Here is a 19,762-nt window from a genome sequence, read left to right as displayed (position 1 = left end):
CTTGTACCAGGCTGAAAACATGTTTATTTCTGCTGTAACATGGGGGTCTATCCGGACTGGCTCACTTTTGGACCCACAAGTGGACATTTCATTGAACTGCAGTTTTTGGCACTCTAGCAGGTCCCCGAAAGTGCTCCGAAAAATGTTCAAATGTTAATTTCTATAATTCAACAACTGAAACTCATCATTTAATATTTAACAATTATCAAATATATTTATATCTATCTAGTGCACGTCTGTCCACCCTGGAAGAAGGATCGGCTGCAGTTTTTCTGTCTCTTAATTGCTGTACTGAGGACAGAAGGTGTCGTATGCTATTTTCTAATTTGAGTAATCTTCTTGTGACCTCCTCTTTTGCATATCAAACGACCCTGAGAAAGGTCTTCTGGCTCTGGCAGATGACCATTTTTAGATATGAGAATATGCAAATTTGCAGATGACATCACCTTATGACTTCCTGTGATTGCCATTCATCACACCTGTAAGACTCCTTGAGAACCAAATGAGAATTTCACCAACAGATATCAGCTTCTTCCCTCTCTTACTGTATCACCTCTTCCAGTACCCAACAGTCCGTCTCTCCTCTCCCTAATTCCCTTTCTTCCTCTCTTCCTCTATCACTTTCACTCCATTACTTTATATGCAAGTATGTTTATCCTCTCTCTCTCTCTCCTTCTCTCTCGCTCTCTTTCACCCTTCAACAACAACAGTGACGACCATACTTTCCCGCGGCCTCTCATCATCAGCGGACGCCGTTATGAATTAACTTCGTAATAAATCAGCTGCTAAAAACCTCTGTGGGCTTCCTGCCGGCCACGCACACACACACGCACACACACACACACGCACACACACACACACACACACACACACACACACACACACACACACACACACACACACACACACACACACACACACACACACACACACACACAGACACACACACACACACACACACACACAAAGACAGGTGATTAATTTTTTCCAGTGCAAAAAAAATGTGAGACAAAAAGTGTTAGAGGGATAAAAGGGGGGAGAGAGAGGGAGGGTGTAAAGAGAAGGAGAGGGATAAGATGAAGGGATAGGGGACAAACTATAGAGAAGGAGGAGGGGTTGTTTAAGGCGATGGATGAAAAATGGATATCATCTTGCGAAGAATATAATTTTCATATTGTTTGTCATTTATTTATAAGGGCAAACAAACACTAAATGGGGAGAGGAGAGACAAGAGAGGAAAGGAGAGGAGAGGACAGACAAGAGAGGAAAGGAGAGGAGAGGAGAGACAAGAGAGGAAAGAAAAGGAGAGGAGAAAAGAGGAGAGACAAGAGAGGAGAGACAAGAGAGGAGAGAGAAGACCTCATACTGAATATTAGAGTGGAAAAACCTCAAACTCCAACAAACATGTTTTTTCAAAACTGAACCCTTTGGTTTAAAATCACGTTTGTTGTTTTCTAACTACATTTTCACGGTTACTCCAGTTGTTCCATCGTCCTCCACGCCATCTGATGGAGCTCCAGAAGACATTTAGTTGAGTTTCAATACAAAGTGTGTGAGGTTCTCACGCTGTACGTTGTTTTATAAAAGACGCCAAAGATCTAAATACGTCAAATCTAAGAGAATGCTTTGGTTTAATCTGGATTCACATTCAGAGTCAGCTTTCACGACTTAACAAATCATGTTTATTTATTTTACAACTTTAAGATTATTTATTCAAAATAAATGAGGCAGCAGCGGTGTGTGTGTGTGTATGTGTGTGTGTGTGTGTGAGAGAGAGAGAGAGAGAGAGAGAGAGAGAGAGAGAGAGAGTGAGAGTGTAAATGGATAAAGAGGTGTGTTTGACCTTGACTCAAACAGACATATTTATCATGTACTGGCTGAGTAGGTAGATACAACACTTGTTGTGATCGCCGTGCGTGTGTGTGTGTCTGTGTGTCTGTGTGTATGTTCATGTTCATGCACATGTGTGTATGTGTGTGTCGGTGTTTGGGGCTTATAAACATGAAATGAAACCGTGTCGTAAAATTCAGCCGGGTGACTTGATGGTGTTTTAAAGAGCTTGTCACGGCAGACACGGTGTGTGTGTGTGTGTGTGTGTGTGTGTGTGTGTGTGTGTGTGTGTGTGTGTGTGCGTGTGTGTTAATGTGTGTGTGGATGTGTATCATGTCGTAAAGTTCAGCGAGGTGGGTCGATGGCTTTTTAAAGAGCTTGTCAGCTGAAAGGAAGAGGGATGTGTGCTTGTGTGTGTGTGTGTGTGTGTGTGTGTGTGTGTGACTTTTTTCTGTAGGCAGAAAGCATGCTGGGAAGGTCGAGGTTTAACTTCCAGGTCAATCAGAGGTCAAACTGGCCATCAGTCATGTGAGGGGACAACCTGTCGCCGGGCAGATTTACTGTGAGCTCCTCACGCACCCACAGATATATTTGATTGGAAACAAGTTTTAAAAAACTTTGGTGGAGCAAGTTTGGGGTTTTATCGGTCTGAGTTCCACACACTCACACAACCCTGCAAACACCTCACACTAAAACAGGCAACAGTGATGGTGGGGGGGTAGGGTACAGTACAATAAACATATGAATTTGTACAATATTTATTTATATGTATATTTACATAACATGCATTCAGAATTAGGGGTGTGACGAGACCTTCAGCTCACGAGACCAAGAATGAGACGAGATGTTAACACTATTTTAAAATGTCAGTGTTTTCTTTACAGGGTTAAGTGTTTGTACTATCTTTTTACACTGCTTACATATTGTGCCTGTCTTATCTGTAACTCTGTTGCTGTTTACATATTGATATGGGGAGACATCTGGTCTCAGTCTGGAGTTCTGTGTGTGCTCCAAGATTCTGAAGACGAGTAGAAAGAGGCTAAGTTACCAATCAAAGATGGCTGGTCACACCATCACAGAAAGAGAACAACACAGCTCCAGTTCCACTGCACATGCGTCATACCCCCAAAGCACCGCCATCTTTGAATGGTGACTAAGCCTCTTTCCATAGCCTTGGCCTCTTCCCCCCGACAAGAGACAAGAGAGGAAAGGAGAGGAGAGGAGAAAAGAGGAGAGACAAGATAAATTCGCGATAGACTTAGATTTAGAAACTTAGACTTAGACTTAGACTTCTCTTTATTGATCCTTTGGGATGAACTCCCTTTGGGGAAGTTGAATTTCCAGCAGCTTACAAAAACACAAGGGAGGTATAAAAAAAATACAGTATAGGCTATCCAATAAACTCTTAGCTAAATAAATACAGAATGTATAAAAAAACAATAAACTCTTAGTCAAATATATATGAGGTAGATGTGGTTTATACCTACTCTGTAAAGTGTCCTGAGATAACTTTTGTTATAATGTGGCACTATAAATAAAAGTGAATTGAATTGAATTGAATTGCTGTGTGTTGTCCAGTCCAGTTTATTGTCCAGCCACAGCCCGAGGTATTTGTATGAGTCCACAGCCTCCACCTCAGCTCCCTCTAGCAGGACTGGACCACGGTCTTGGTCTGGACCTCCCAAAATCAATGAGCAGCTCCTTGGTCTTGGAGGTGTTGAGCTGTAGGTGGTTAGTGTGGCCCCAGAGAGCAAAGTCCCCCACCAGACTCTGATCCTCCTCCTCTCTGTCAGCCCTGATACATCCCACCATGGCTGCGTCATCGGCCAAATTCTGCATGTGACACAGCTCCCAGTTGTAGCAGAAAGGTGACAAGTTTGCATGTACGTCACATTTAAGCCCCTTTACCAACTAAAACATCAGATTTATATCAAGTGAAATTAATCCAAAGGGAGCAGTGTTTGTGCCTCTGCAGACACGTGTTGCTCACACAGGACGTGTCCTCGAATTGGGCCTTCTAAACATGGGACGTTCTATTAGACCCCCAAAATGCCATGTATTAGTTTGCCCCCATATATATTGTTTTTATAAAAATATCCTCACAATAATAGCATCGGGATGCCAAAATAGATCCATTACTCATGTTTTGACGGTCTTTCTGCCAACCGTGCACCCCCCTTCAGTCTGCTCTACATGGACCATTCCATGTTTGGCATCATGCTCATCATGCTGCACGTATGCGGAAATGACTAAAGTGAAAATCCAAAACAGAAAATACCGGTAAGAGAGAGAGAAAAGAGATAAATTAATATTTGAAAAAATAATAAAAAATAAAAAAATGAATAAAGTATAAATTAAACAGGCGCGTATGCAAGTAAGTAATTACAGGTAAATAAATGAAAAAGGAAATTGGAAAAAAATGCACTTGTCACATTTGATTAATAAATGAATGCTTATATTTAATTTTAATATTATTTTCCATACATGAAATGCCTATTAATGTATTTAACGTGTATTCATTCATATTATATTTTCTTCTGATTCTGCAGCCATGAACACTTTAAACCTCAACATTTATACACAATTAAAACTACGGACACTTTAAAACACAGCAAGGCCTAAACCAGTCCTGTTGAAATAAAGCCTTCACTTTATTTAAGCGAACATTAACTTTTACAGGTTCTAAGGGTGAAGAAAAGATGGAGAAAACAGGAGTTTCAACTTTCACAAAAACCTAAACATATTCAACAATATGCAGCTTTATATTCTCATAGGTAATAATAAACAAACCAAAAAGTTGAAGTTAATGAGAAACTTATAGCTATGAAGTGACTTGAATCCTACTTATAATGTTTGTTAATCAGCAGAATGACGTCTCCTGAAAAGATCTCCTGACTGTTTTGGTTCTTTCCATCCCCTCAGAGACCCAAGTACATTTACCTTCAGGTCCATCTCATTTTGTTCCAACACAAGGTTTTGTTCAATGCATATTTTTGGAATAAACTCCCTGCTTAATTTTCCTGTTCCATCCAGATAACCCAAGTATCTGTTTACACGATCGGCTCATCCATCCGTGGTGGCCAAACTGAGAGGGAGAATAAATTCGGAGCGTATTTAAAAAATAAAATCCACGCAGGAGCGTCTGCGCTGAGATAACAGACAGAAACACGGCGAGCAATATGAAGAGAGAGATGAAGGCGGGAGATTAAAGACGCTGCATGGTGGCCGACGGGGAAATCTGGGGAGGTTTGAGGTCCTGAACCTGATAGCCATCACACACACACTCACACACACACACACACACACACACTCACAAACAACTTTACATTCTGTGGAGTTCGAGGCCTTTAACAACTGATGGTAATCGCTCTCTCTTTGCACACACAAACACAGTTAAACAAAGCCAGCACAGATTTGAATCTGGTTAAGATGGACGTCCAGATACCAAGTGTGTGTGTGTGTGTGTGTGTGTGTGTGTGTGGGTGTGTGTGTGTGTGTGTGTGTGTGTGTTAGCGACGCGTGAAGAAGAGGAGGAAGAAAGAAAATGAAATAATGTGAAAAGAGTTAGAAAGAGACACTGTACATCTGTGAGTGTCAGGACCACTTTGGGGACCCATTCAATCACGCCTTCAACATGCAGCTTAATCTGACACCTGGGTGGAATAAAGTACAGAAATATATTCATCAAGCACCTCAAGATGAAGGTGACCATTAATGTGAGACAATGAAATGACGGTTAAGTTTAGACGACAAAAGGTGACGGTTAAGTTTAGACGACAGAAGGTGACGGTTAAGTTTAGACGACAAAAGGTGACGGTTAAGTTTAGACGACACAAGGTGACGGTTAAGTTTAGACGAAAAAAGGCGACAGTTAAGTTTAGAAAGAGGATGGTAGTTTGTTTTGAACTCCTCCTCGCTTTGTGGATCTTAGCACTTTTCTAATATGCAGAGTTATTCTTTATAAGAAGGAATAGAAGATAAAGAAAGAGAGAAAGGACAGAGTGATGGAGAAGGAGGTGAAGAGAAGAAAGATGAGAACTCTCTCCCCGTCCTCCTCTGACTCTCTCCCTGTGTCTCTCTCTCGCTCTCTTTCTCTTCTTTCAATTCAGCCAATCAGGTGACCTGCAGCCCAGGTTCCACCCCGTCAACTCCGAGTAGCACAGGAACACACACACACACACACACACACACACACACACACACACACACACACACACACACACACACACACACACACACACACACACACACACACACACACACACACACACACACACACACACACACACACACACACACACACACACACATTCAGACAAAAGGCCCTTCAGGAGGAGGGTAATTGCTTCCATGGCGATGGGAAAGGAAGGCAGAGAACAAGTGTCACTTTGGATTAAGCCCCGCCTGCTGACATCGCCATAGCGATGACACCACCGCTCGCAACGTATGTATGTGTTCACTGATCAGGGGAGTGAGTGCCAAAACCAATCTGCTCGCTGAGAAAAAGAGAGAGAGGGGGGAAAGAGAGGGTGAGAGAGAGAAGGGGGGGGGGGGGTCATAGAGATGGAGGGAGGAGAGAAAGAGAGGAGGTAACAGAGAGGTGAAATAAAAGAAATAGAAAAAAGGGAAGACGAGAAAGAAGCGAAGGAGGAGTAGGAGTTGTATGAAAAATAGAAAATAGCTAAAATAGGATTGTCTTTTTACCAGAAACCATAGGAATGTGTGTGTGTGTGTGTGTGTGTGTGTGTATGTGTGTGTGTGTGTGTGTGTCTGTGTGTGTGTATGTATGTGTGTGTGTGTGTGTGTGTGTGTGTGTGTGTGTGTGTGTGTGTGTGTGTGTGTGTGTGTGTGTGTGTGTGTGTGTGTGTGTGTGTGTGTGTGTGTGTGTAGACACTTAGTGTTTAGTAAAGTGTATACCGTGTTAGCTCACAATACACGTTGTAATCATTTTTTATATCTGGCCAAAATGACCTTGATTGCCCGACATGGTGCTGCACACACTCGACGTAAACAGTAAAAAACAAAAGTGATTTCTTAAAAATGTTCAGAAAGAAAATGAGAAAGAAAATCAGCAGCGGAATAACAAAAGTGCAGGGTTAGTAGTCCAGCTGATAGTCGCTGAAGTTCAAGTGTGAGGAGCACAGTCGCTCCAGATGTTTCAGCCACAAACTGACCTGTGCTCCATTTAAAACAGTCACTTTGTAGTGTGTATGTGTATGTTTGTGATCCTTTTGTGTCTATTTTCAGTTATTTAGCATTTATCTGTGTTTACTTTGCAACTACTTTTAGTGTTTATTTGTTTCATTATGGGTCATTTGTAGTCAGTGTATGTTTGTGATTGTTTTGCTTTCATTTGGCATAATTTGGCAACTCTGCGGTAGTTTTGCATCTATTTTAGTCATTTTGCATCTTTTTGTGGTGGTTTTGCATTCATTTTTAATCATTTTGCATCTTTTTGTGCTGGTTTTGCATCTATTTTTTAATCATTAAGCAACTCTGCGGTTGTTTTGCAACCACATTTTAGACATTTTGCATCTTTTTTTTGGTGGTTTTGCATCTATATTTATTCATTTTGCATCTTTTTGTGGTGGATTTGTATTTCTTTTTAGTCATTTAGCGTCTCTTTGTATTTGTTTAGCTTCTGTTTTAAGATTTTGTGCGTCTCTCAAGCTTCTACATGAAACTATAAACCATCTGCATGGATGACACCACTTGAGGAAAGAGAGGAAATATGATCTTCAAGGTGTATTTTGGGTGAACTGGCCCTTTAAATACATGTGAACCAAAACAGCAGTGTGTGAAAGGTTTATCTCTGAAAACTGCCAAAAATATAGGAATAATAACATGTGTGTAATCTCCACCAGGACGCCCTGCGACACCTCCTGCCGCTAAACACACTCACACGCAGACACACAGCATCGTTACAGAGCTAATCACCGTCCAAGAGGATTGTAGTGATGGAGGGATCAGTAGGAACACCAGCTGAGAACTCTTGCTAGGTCCCCACATCCTACTGAGAGAGAGAGAGGATTAGAAAAGAGATAGAGCGGATCAGGGAGAAGAGGAGGAGAAAAAGGAGCCATGGTGAAGGAAAGAGAGGAGAGGGAGGGAGAGGGAAGGGAAACAGGAGGAAATAAAGTGTTTGTCGGGGACTATTTTCAGCGGCAAATTAATCCACATAGAGAGTATTTGTGGCAGCCGTTTGTCCATCTTACCCTCATTGAGACATTTTGGGAAATGTCCCGCAGTGTTTGGACGCGTTCACACCATCTATCTGTTTTAACAATCTGCACCTGCCACGCTGCTTTAGCATCAACCCAAGCATGACAGGCTGCAGCGTACTGCTACTAGAACAACACATGCACACACACACACACACACACACACACACACACACACACACACACACACACACACACACACACACACACACACACACACACACACACACACACACACAACACACACACGCACACACGCACACACACAAACACACACACGCACACACACTGAGCATCAGGTTTCATAAGAAATAAATATTTGATTCAACAAAACGATGATGTGCCTTCTTATCGTCTTTTCTGGTGACATTCAAGTTTGGCCCTTAGATGGGCGCAGTTTTACCTGCTGTCTTTTTAAAGTATGCAACACTTTAGACATTAAATTAATTAATTATTATTTTACATTACTACACCACGTCCTGTCTAGGGTGTAGCCCAACTCATGCCCAATGTCAGCTGGGATAGGCTCCAGGACCCTCCTCCCTGCCAGGGACAAGGGGTTGGAGATGATGGATGGATGGATTACCACACCACTAATAGACCCCTTTTACAGCCGACCTCATCAGAAATTTGCAGCGAGCTCTAAAGGCTGAATTTAAAATATGATGTTGCAGCATCGAACTGTCCGGTTGTTGTTGGTTCAGTCAGAAACAGTGGACGGTTTCAGAGCAACCGATGTCTCAGTTTAACAAGTGACTGTGTAAACCGGAGACTTCCCGCCGCAGTAAATTACAGTATGCAAGATAATGAAAACAAATGTATTTTACAACCTTAAAAGTACATCTTTACTGAGGTGGCTTTGCATCTATTTTTAGTCATTTTGCATCTTTTTGTGGTGGTTTTGCATCTATCTTTAGTAATTTTGCATCTTTTTGTTGTGGTTTTGCATCTATTTTTAGTCATTTTGCATCTTTTTGTGGTGGTTTTGCATCTATCTTTAGTAATTTTGCATCTTTTTGTTGTGGTTTTGCATCTATTTTTAGTCATTTTGCATCTTTTTGTGGTGGTTTTGCATCTATTTTTAGTCATTTTGCATCTTTTTGTGGTGGTTTTGCGTCTATTTTAATCATTTTGCATCTTTTTTGGTGGTTTTGCATCTATTTTAATCATTTTGCATCTTTTTTGGTGGTTTTGCACCCGTATTTAGACATTTTACGTTTCTATTTTGTCAAAGGCATCCTATTTACAGTAGATCATCTTGTGTCTCTATAACCTGGAAGATGCAGCGACTAAATGCATAATTTAGTCAAACAAATACATATTAAAGTCCCTTCATTAAACAGTGACATCATTTATGCAGTGGACATCTATAATGTAATGTTTTGCTTGCAGACATTTTGTCATTTTAAATCCCAACAGCAGTTATCTGCTTAAGAAGGAAACTTTAATGCCGCAAATTCATTAATGCACAACACAGAACAATTAAGCAAAACTCATGTGACGGATGTGATAATGAACATTAGGGGGCAATAATGTGAATTTTATGGATATGAGTTGAGGGTATTAATTACTAAAGATGAATAGTAACATGAATTAATAACATCAAAACTCAACGTATAATAAACGCAGGGAAGTAAATTACAGGGAGCCATCTTGTAAGTAACAGACATTTCAATGTCTGCCATTAATAAAAAAAACAAATACACTAAAACTGAACATGTTAATGGCAACATCTTTCATAATTCATTGTGTAAAATGAGCATGGTGTTGCTCGTCTGTCATATTTCTGTTAAACGCGCCAGTTGAGTGAAAATTCTCAGGATTTCTTTCTTGGTGTCTTTACAATATACACACACGTACTGTAGCTAGTCCTGTAGCTGTTGTCATATTCACGCATCATGTTTTTGCCAGGTGGAAAATCTCATAGACTCATAAATGGCTTAAAAAAGATGAACAAACGTGAAAAAAAAAAAGGAATTCACCGATCCCTAAGTCTTGCTCCCCTCAGTTACTGTTGCTAGGCCTGTCAAGCTTCCATGGTGGTCAGTATGGTGTTTTCAACTTTATCAAACATCAAATTATGAACCATGCATGTAATTCTAAAGTCAAAGTCTAATTATGTCTTGATGTGTTTACTCATATATAATTTATTATCATTTATTTATTCATTGTTTATATTGCATTGTCGTCTATTCCTTGTCTGGTCATTTTGTGTGCGTTATGTTATTTTTAATATTTTCGTAGGTTTTTTTTGTTATTGTTTCTTTTGGGGCTTCTTTTCTCACACATTGTTATTTTTCAGTATCTGGATTTTATGTGTCATATGTGTGCTTAAAATAAATAAATTAAGCAAATTAATGGAAATATCAGCGAGAGGTAGACTGAAAGAAGAGTAAGTGAATGAAGAGGACATTAGAAACACAACCCCAATGCAACCGTCAACCGTCTTTCCCACAATTCACATAAAGGAACAATAATGTTCTTGTGCAGATGGGAGAGTCAATATAGGGTTTCATTTTACGTTTAGATTTGACTTCGTCTGAAACTTCTAGCCGTATAAGAGCTGAAAACAACATTGGCTCCGTAGAGAAACTCCTTGGCGACAAAGTAACGCCTGATGCTGTGATCATACATCCCGCGATGGATGCAGAGAAGCAGTGGGATTACATACAAATCCAATCTAGAGACACGACTTGAAAGCGGGGACGCGTTATCCGCGGCACCATATACGCGAAAATCAATGTTCGCGTCCAACGCGTCCAACGCCTGCAACGCCTCCAACGTGCGAGTTGAAAATATTGAACTTTTCAGCTGAATCGTGTGGCGTGTCAGCCAATCAGCGTAGCAATTGTGGTAAGCGTTATATCATCTGGGGAATCACCACAGCTGCCATTGTTGCAGTTCTTGACTACATTAATGAAACCGGACATGTCCACTCTGACCTGTGGATGGCAGCAACGTGCCTTGAGGAATCTAGTCTGCTATAATTCCAGAAGAAGAAGAAGAAAGCCGTCAGTGCAGAGTGAAGCCTATCCCGGTCTGATCTACCAAAGAGCCGCAGAGGCAGGTCAGCACCCTCTACAGCTACGGATTAAATCACTTTCGGCCTGTTCTCACTGCAACACAACAGCTCTTTTAAGAACCACACACTTCATCTGAGAGCTCATTTATGTTCTTTTTAAGCATTCAGATCTCTGGTTAGCGCTAGCATAACACTAGCACTAGCATTTAGCACAACAGCAGAGTAGAGCTGCAGGCAGCTAGCCACCGGCTGCTACCGAACTGCCTCGATGCTCCAAACACGTGGTTGGTGCGATGGTCCAAACAGGATCGAAATATGATTATTTTTCTTGGGATTTCATCGCATCTGTTGCCTGCGGTGTGAACACAGTTTAAGAAACCCACTCCAGTTAGTGAACTGTGGGAGAGACTGAGTCAGAATGGACGAAGATCAAACCAGAGCAGTGTGAGAAACTAGTGATGTCCTGTGGGCGCAGATGTGCTGAAGTCATTCGAAGCTGTGGCCTCTACACTTCCTGTTCATTTTTGAATCCTATAGAAGAAAACATTGTTGAAATCTTCTCTTCTGACACAGTGGTTACTGTTCTCTAGAGTTGATCCCCAGTGTTTAGTGAGACGTTTAAAAACACGTAATATTTGCAGAAACGTTAAATATGACATTGATGTCTACGTTAGCTTGTGAAGTGAAGGTAGAGACGTTCGTGTCTGCAGCCGTGATGAGTTCAAGGACGCGTTTCCTCTGTAGTAAATAAAGAAATAAAAACAATGGACACTGATTGATAGATGTAGGAAAGGCGGGCTGAAGGGCAGAACGAGGGATGATGAAAGAGGGATGTAAGAGGAAGGAAGAGAAGGCGACAGCTGCACGGGAAAGTTTTATCATCTTCACCTTCACCTCCGCTGAACTCACCCTCTCCCCTGCTCTTCCCCATCCCTTCCCCTGGTTTTTCTTCCCTTCAACTCATTTCTTTTCCTCCTTTTTTCCTTTCCTCTTTTCTTCTCTTTCCTCGTTTCCTCATTCTTGAAACTTCTCGCCTCTCATGTTCCCTCTTTCCTCATGTCCTCCTATCCTTGCCCTTGCTTCCTCTTTCACCATGCTATGTCCTCACTTCCTCTCCTCCTTTCCTTCATCCTGTGCTCACCTCTTTTTCTTTCCCTTTACCGCCCTCGTAGCTTATTTCAATCTCCTCTCCTCTCTTCTCCTCCTTCTGCCTTCTTTCATGTCTTCTTCTTCCTTCCTTCCACTCTTCCCTCCTGCTTAGTCCTCACTTCCACTCCTCTTCTTTCTTCCTACTGTGCTCACCTCTTTTTCTTTCCCTTTCCCGCCCTTCGTTGCTTATTTCAATCTCATCCGTCCTCTCTTCTCCTCCTGCCCCATTCTTTCATTTCTTCTTCTTCCTTCCTTCCACTCTTCCCTACTGTTCCTTTATGGTGTGTTTATCCTTCTCTCCATCGTTCCTTCCTTTCCTCTCTCCTCCTTCCCCCCATTTAGTTTCTTCTCCTTCCTTCCTTTTTGCCTCTCTTCTTTTTGTTTTTTGTGCTTACTTCCTCCCCTCTCTTTCTTCTTAAAATTTCCTCATTTCCTTTCCTCCTCCCCTCTATCCTCACCTCCTGTCTTTCCACCCCTCCTATATTTTGGCCCTCTCCCCTCTCTCATTCTATCCTTTTCTCAACACTTCTCTCCTCATGTCCCCTCTTTCCTTATGTCCTCCTTTCCTTCCTCTTTTGCTCTCTTTTCTTTCTGTGTGCACTTCCTTTCCTTTGCCCCTCACTCCTCTATTTTCTCCTCTTTTCTGTTTCCTTGCTTCCTCTCCTGTCCCTTCTTCTCCACTCACGTCTTTCCCGTTCCCTCCCTCGTCTTCTAGGTCCTCTCTTCTCCTTCTTCCCCTTTCTTTCATTTCTTCTTCTTACTTCCTCCCCCTCTTCCCTCCTCCTTTGTCCTTATATCCTTTCCTATCTTTCCACCTTCCCTTCTACTTTCATCTATTTCTCTCCTCTCATTCCTTCCTACGTCCTTCTGTGTGTACTTCATATCCTCTGTCCCTCACTGAACTATTTTTCTTTTCTGTTTCCTTGCTTCCTCTCCTTTCCTTCCTTTTCCACCCTTTTCTTCCTCTTTTCCTCATTTGTTTCTTTCCCTCTCCTCCTTTCATTTATTCTCCTTCATTCCTTCCTTTCGCCTCTCCTCTTCTTTTTCATTTGTGTCCTTACTTACACCCCTCGTTCCCCTCTTCTAATGTCTGTATTTACTCTCCTCCTCCCCTCCATCTTTACTTCCTGTCTTCCTGTCTTTCTTTTCCCCTCCTATGTTTTTTTTTCTTTAATTCACTCCTCCCCTTCTCGCTCCTCTTTCCATGTCCTCCTTTCCTTGCCCTTGCTTCCTCTTTTCCCATGCTCATGTCCTCACTTCCTCACCTCTCCTCTTTTCCTTCTGTGTGTCTCTCACTACTATTTTTTCTTTTCGGTCTCTTCACTTCCTCCCCTCGTCCCTCTTCCTCCCTGGGTTCAGTGGTGTGGAACAGTTCAGTATTAGCTCTGAAATTAGCAGCAGTCGCTCGTTAAAGAGTTGGCAGGAGGACACACACACACACACACACACACACACACACACACACACACACACACACACACACACACACACACACAGTTAATGGTGTAAAAGCTGCTGCCACCTTTGAGACTCAAAATTACTTGAGCCCCTCTTTCTCTTCATGTCTTTATCTTTTCTTTCTTTCTCTCTTCTCTCTCTCCTTTGTCTCCCTCTCCTCCTTTCCTTTTCTTCTCCTTGTCCTCCTGTAACCTTCAAACAAAGAGAAAACTCCCCCCCTCCTCCGCCTCCCCTGACAACCTCCATCATCATCTTCACTCCTCCTTATCTTTTCTTTCTTGCCTCCTACTCTTCTTTTCTAACTTTACAACTCCTCTTTTATATCCTAATTTTCTTCAGTTTTTCTTCCCCTTTCTTCCCCCATCCCTCATCTTCTCCTTTCTTTCTCTCTTCTTTCCTCTTTGCACTTTCACTCTCTTATTTGTCATATTTTTAACGTCCGTTCCCCTTCTTTCTTCTCTCTCTCTCTCTCCTCCTGACCTTTTCTCTTTCCTTTCCATCCTCTCTTCTGTTATCCCTCCTCACAATTCCTGCTACCTCTTTCTTATTGCTTTATGTAACAGTGAGAGGTGACAGGAATGGAGGAAGGAAAACCGGAGTCGATTACAGTTAACGGTATGTTTCTTAACCACGAGGTTCAATTTGCATCCTGCGCCCGACTTTACCAGATGCTTTGTTGCATCTATGAGTTGTGTTCTAGTGGTTCGTCCAAATAAAAGTCTTCTGCTACTTCCAAGTTTTTATTGGAGGGGACAAATGCAACAATTTGATCATTTTAACTGCTGAATTGGAACCAAGCTAACAAACTATCCAACTGTTAAGTTGTAAAGTAAAATAATTTCAATTATTGGGATTTTTTTGGGACAGGCTGATCCATACAAAATCAGAGTAAAAAAAAAGAGAGAAAAGTATAGTCATTGTATTGCTTTTCTATCAATGAAAAGCCGTCTCACTGAAGACAGAAGGTTCACAGGGTCGGCCATTGTTTTCTGTTTTGTTCTATGGAGCGTTGGGATCCGGAAATCGTGTTTTGAAACATCATGATTTAACAGCCCCACAGGTGTGATCACGCTCTGGTTCTCACAGAAAGAGAGGGAATATTTATATTAATCATGGTTTCAACATGCCTCAGCAGAAACTGATATATTTCATATGATATAATTAACTAAGGCAGATGCTGTGAATGACGTTATCAAGTATACACACACAGACACACACACACACAGCAGTGCAGACCTTTAGCTCAGATAACAAGATGGAAGCATCGCGGGCCAACATAGAGTCAGGACCTGACGGAGGGATGCCCGGGTCCGTGTGTGTGTTCAGGTGTGTGCTCAAGGTGTTTATGAACTTGAGGTGTGTGTGAATGAGAAGCAAAGAGGAAGAGTAGAGTATTTGGCAGACTTTCACACACACACACACACACACACACACACACACACACACACACACACACACACACACACACACAGTGTGGTGTAACCTCTCCACAGGCCTGTGAGCTCTACACCGCTAATTAGTTTGGCAACAGAGTCAGAACAACATACCTTTGGCCTCCAACACCCCCTGCACACACATACACACACACCGTCAAACACACATTTACTGTACACACTTCCAAAATCCAGTTCAAACACACACACACACAAACACACACACACACACACACACACACACACACACACACACACACACACACACACACACACACACACACACTGACGCAATCTGCTGCTGATGTGAAGTTAAAAGAGCGGCTCAACTTCCTCAGAAACTCTCTCAATATCACCGTGATCATTTAATATTGATTAAGACTTAAACACTCGTTCATCGTTCAGTCCCAATGTCCAATAGCAAATCCCAGGGTCTTTTTGGCAAATACACTGATCAAATAAACCATTGAGATGGAGAAATCCGGTACAGTCGCTAACAGCTGGACGTGGCTAACACTGATTAGCTATTAAATGAAGGTTTTAAAACGTCTTTTTTAACCACTGATACTGCTGAAAATAACAGCAAACCTCTGCAGCAGCACGAGAAGAGTCCCTACACAGAAAACAAAGCACCAATGGGCTCCTTCCTTTGGGATTGACTATGGTAATCCACTTGAATGGACTTTACTATGAGAGGAGCTGGTACAGGGGCCAGTAGGTAAGTCTTTAAAACACTCTTTTAATAAACTCCGGGTTCACTAACTACGTTGTTGGTGCTTTGTTGTTGTTGCAGTTTTGCTTCCTCTGCGTACAGTCGTGCAGCCATTTTCTTTCACAGGGCTGCATGTGCACGGTTCACCCAGACCTTCGCGGACACAGGTGAATGACAGGATGATGACACTTTGGTCACACCAACCGAGGTGGACCCCTGTAAAGTATAGTTTGGTCTGACTCACAAAATGGAGATAAAGCCATTGGCCGCCTATTTCAGTCAACATAAACCTCCCATTCCGCTATCGCTGCTCTCTATTTTGAAAGAGCATCATTGCTGCATCTGGTGCTTAGCTTAGAGACGCCTGATATGACTGTGACTGGTTTAAAGAAATACAAAGAAGCCAAAACATTGTTTTGTCCCTGAATGCTGACATTATACGTCTGCTAATGTAAGACTGCTCACACAGAACACCATTTCTGTATAATAAATAAATATTTGATACTAATGTTAATATTATCCACATTGATGAAGGAACTGGAGAATATCTTTTTTTTAAATATATCACACACTTACTCAACTTTTAACATATTTTAAATAGAAATTAAATAAAATGTTAAATATACCAAAAGTGTTCTTAGATAATCCTGAAAATGGGAATTAAATACCTCAAACTAAACCACACATGAATCCCACCCTGCAACCTGCAACCCCCCATTTACCCACAGGAAACAACGACAGACACACACACACACACACACACACATACACACACACACACACATAGACACACACACACACACCTGCTGGGTGCCACCCTGCCAGCCTCTCTGGCTGTGATTGATCAAAGCAGGTTACAGCAACCTGGTGCTGAGGCCACAACACACACACACACACACACACAGGGTGAGGTTGACTTCATCTATTATAGATGAACTAAACACCAAGAAGAAGAGTCTCTTTCTCTCTTTTCCTTCTCTTCTTCGCTCTTATTCATTTGGATTTGAAGTAGACGCTGTGAACTGGAGGTCGTCTTCTCTCATGGAAACAGAGACCGGGTTGGTCCAGGATCAATTAAAATTAAATTTTTTATTCCCTGACTGGATGAGATTCAAATGATTAAATGTCATCTGTAAACTATGTATGTTAACCTTATGATACGCACACAAAGATGTGATGTATGTACTAGGTATTCCTTTAAGGAGTTTACTTCTTGTTTCATACATTTTAGTTTTAAAAAAACATCCCAATAGATCCCCCTGAGCCCAGCCGTTCTTTGTACACAACGACGGCTTTCAAGTACAACCCGGTTCGCCTTCGTTTTAGTCCGTCAACGTCACATCACTGCTTTCACCCGGGACACTGCTGTACGTGTCCCGGGTGAAACCATGAGATGACAATAAGGCCCTGTTTAAACGAACGTTCGAGAAAGGAAATGCAAAAGTGGTGTTGCGTTCTCACTTTTTATTCCGCATTCCGCACGAGCGGGAAATCTGCAGTACGTCAGGTGGCTAGATGGAGTTGTGAAGCACTGCCACACAACAGCACCCAGAGCTGGTGCATGCATCGAAACTTCCTTCTCCTCCTCTCCCTAACAGCGGAGAAGCAGGACGCCATACAGTGTGACAGGGATCTGCAGCACGGTCTGCAGCCTCCCATCGCCTCAGCTCCACCCAGGACACTTGAATGTCCCACTGATGGAAACAGTCCCACATGTTTGTTGTTGTTTACCTGAACTCTGCACCTGTTACGGAAACAGGTACGTGACAAGAGCCAGCGTGAGCAGTTCAGAGCACGTTTTTACCCCTTTAGATGAAAACACAACGCTAGAGCGTTATTAAGATTTCAACTCTGGGCGGTGGTTTCACCTTTTTATGTTTTGATGCCCCGAAAACACCCCATCGAAACAAAAGGCACATCTGAAAAAATATGTTGTCGTTTTCACCCGGGAGTGTTGTCGTGTAAACAGGGCCTAAGGGCCCATTCACACGAAAACGTGTTTTCCTGTAACAACTTTTGGCCGACCATCCACATGCAGCCGGCATTGTCGTACCCTGAAAACGGTATCTTCTGAAACTGGGTCCCAGAGTGGGAAGATTTGAAAAAGTGAAGCCGGATACTTTGTTAAACAATGCCATCGCCCCACCTCGGACCTCCTATCTGCTTTTATAAATATAGTTCTAAGAAGGTAAATCTAGTGAGAATGTGCCCGCCTGTGAGTGCTTTGGGACGGGGAAGGGGCTCACGGCAGCACCCACTGCTCGTTGAGGACACTAACTGCAGAGTGATTGGTGCATCAAAGTCCAAAACAGCACAAAAGTCTCCAATAACACCAGAAACAGTGACACATTTCTCTCTAGGATCGAGTAGTTTTGGGAAGTCTTCAGATTTAGAGAGAAACTCTCCGGTGTTTGTATTCTCCACAGCGTCTCCCTGTCTCTTCTTCTCCTTTGTTGGTGTATTTCTGTGCCTGTTAATGTTCTCATTAGTCCAGGTCATCATTATCCCCGAAGAAATTTCATTCAAAAGCAACTGGACTTGGTTATTTGTCTAGGAAGATGTTTCACCTCTCATCCAAGAGGCTTCATCAGTTCATGAACGCATCTGACCAGACTGGGACTGGACCAGGACCAGGACCAGGACCAGGACCAGGACCAGGACCAGGACCAGGACCAGACTGGGACTGGTCCAACTATCTGGGGTGGAGATTCAGGTATTTAACCTTTCACAAGGCTGATGATGTCACTGGAACCCTTTGTGCTCCACGTGCCAACGACCGTCGTTAGAGTGACAGCCGTTGGTGGGAAGTAGGTTTGGACTTTGTTAGTGCTCTATTGAGTCTTAAAGATAGTCGTTGGAGTCACAGGAGGCCATTTGTGAACAGTTGTTCTTTGAGGTTAGATTGTTGAATCTCCTGGGAAGGAGCCGCTTTCTTTCTGTGGCCAAAGCCTCCATGGTTGGAATACAGGTGAACAAGGAAGTCACGTCGTAGGATACCATGGTTTCAACTGGATCCATTTTCAAGTCTCAGACTTTGTTCACAAAGTCTATGGAGTTTTGGATGTGGTGTGGGGTGTTGCCCACCAGTGGTGCCAGGATATTGACTACGTGCTTGGTAATGTTATAAGTGACCAAGTTTATGCTGCCGACAATGGGCCTGAGCGGGACCCCTTCTTTATGGATTTTTGGGAGTCCATAAAAGTAGGGGGTTGAGTCCTGGGGGTAGAGCCTGTAATATTGGGATATGTCAATGACTCCTTCTTTTTGGAGTTGCTGTAGACACTCTATAACCTTCTTTTTGTAACCGCTGGTAGGGTCTCGTTTTAGTTGCGTATGTGTTAGAGTCACTCTAGAGTCCTAAGTTGTATTTCTGTGGCAGTTACAGTTCCACATCCAGGCCAAACATCTGACCGCCAACACGTCACACCTCTGTGTTTATCACCCCTGATGACGGTCTGTCCATCTCTAATTACTGTAAGTCTCATCTGTCTCTTCTCATCTGTTATCCTTTCCCCAACACACTCCTAATATCTCTGTCAAGATTCCAAGGCTAATCTCCCGCTCTGTGTGTGTGTGTGTGTGTGTGTGTGTGTGTGTGTGTGTGGGTGTGTGGGTTGTATGTTGGTGTGTGTGTGTGTGTGTGTGTGTTGGTGTGTGTGTGTGTGTGTGTGTGTGTGTGTGTGTGTGTGTGTGTGTGTGTGTGTGTGTGTGTGTGTGTGTGTGTGTGTGTGTGTGTGTGTGTGTGTGTGTGTGTGTGTGTGTGTGTGTGTGTGTGTGTCGTCATCTCTGCCAGAGATCTTGTTTGTACAAAGCAACAGAAAGCTGAATAATTGATGCTGGATGCAGTTCACAGCATGCTCTCTCTCACTCCAGCCGTCCTCCATCCCCCCCCCCCCCCCCATTCCAACTTCCCCTCCTTGTGTCATTGTTGTTGTTG

General features: G+C 42.6%; 1 protein-coding gene across 1 annotated transcript in view; it reads right to left on the bottom strand.

Annotated features, from left to right (window-relative positions):
• Positions 1 to 19,762, bottom strand: part of npas3 (neuronal PAS domain protein 3) — a gene marked incomplete at both ends in the record, with an annotated part of 307,345 nt that overhangs the window by 188,577 nt on the left and 99,006 nt on the right.

This window comes from Echiichthys vipera (genome assembly GCF_963691815.1).
Source record: "Echiichthys vipera genome assembly, chromosome: 12".
Classification (NCBI taxonomy): domain Eukaryota; kingdom Metazoa; phylum Chordata; class Actinopteri; order Perciformes; family Trachinidae; genus Echiichthys; species Echiichthys vipera.
The sequence above is the reverse complement of the archived record's forward strand: the minus strand, read 5'-3'. Positions and strand labels throughout refer to the sequence as shown.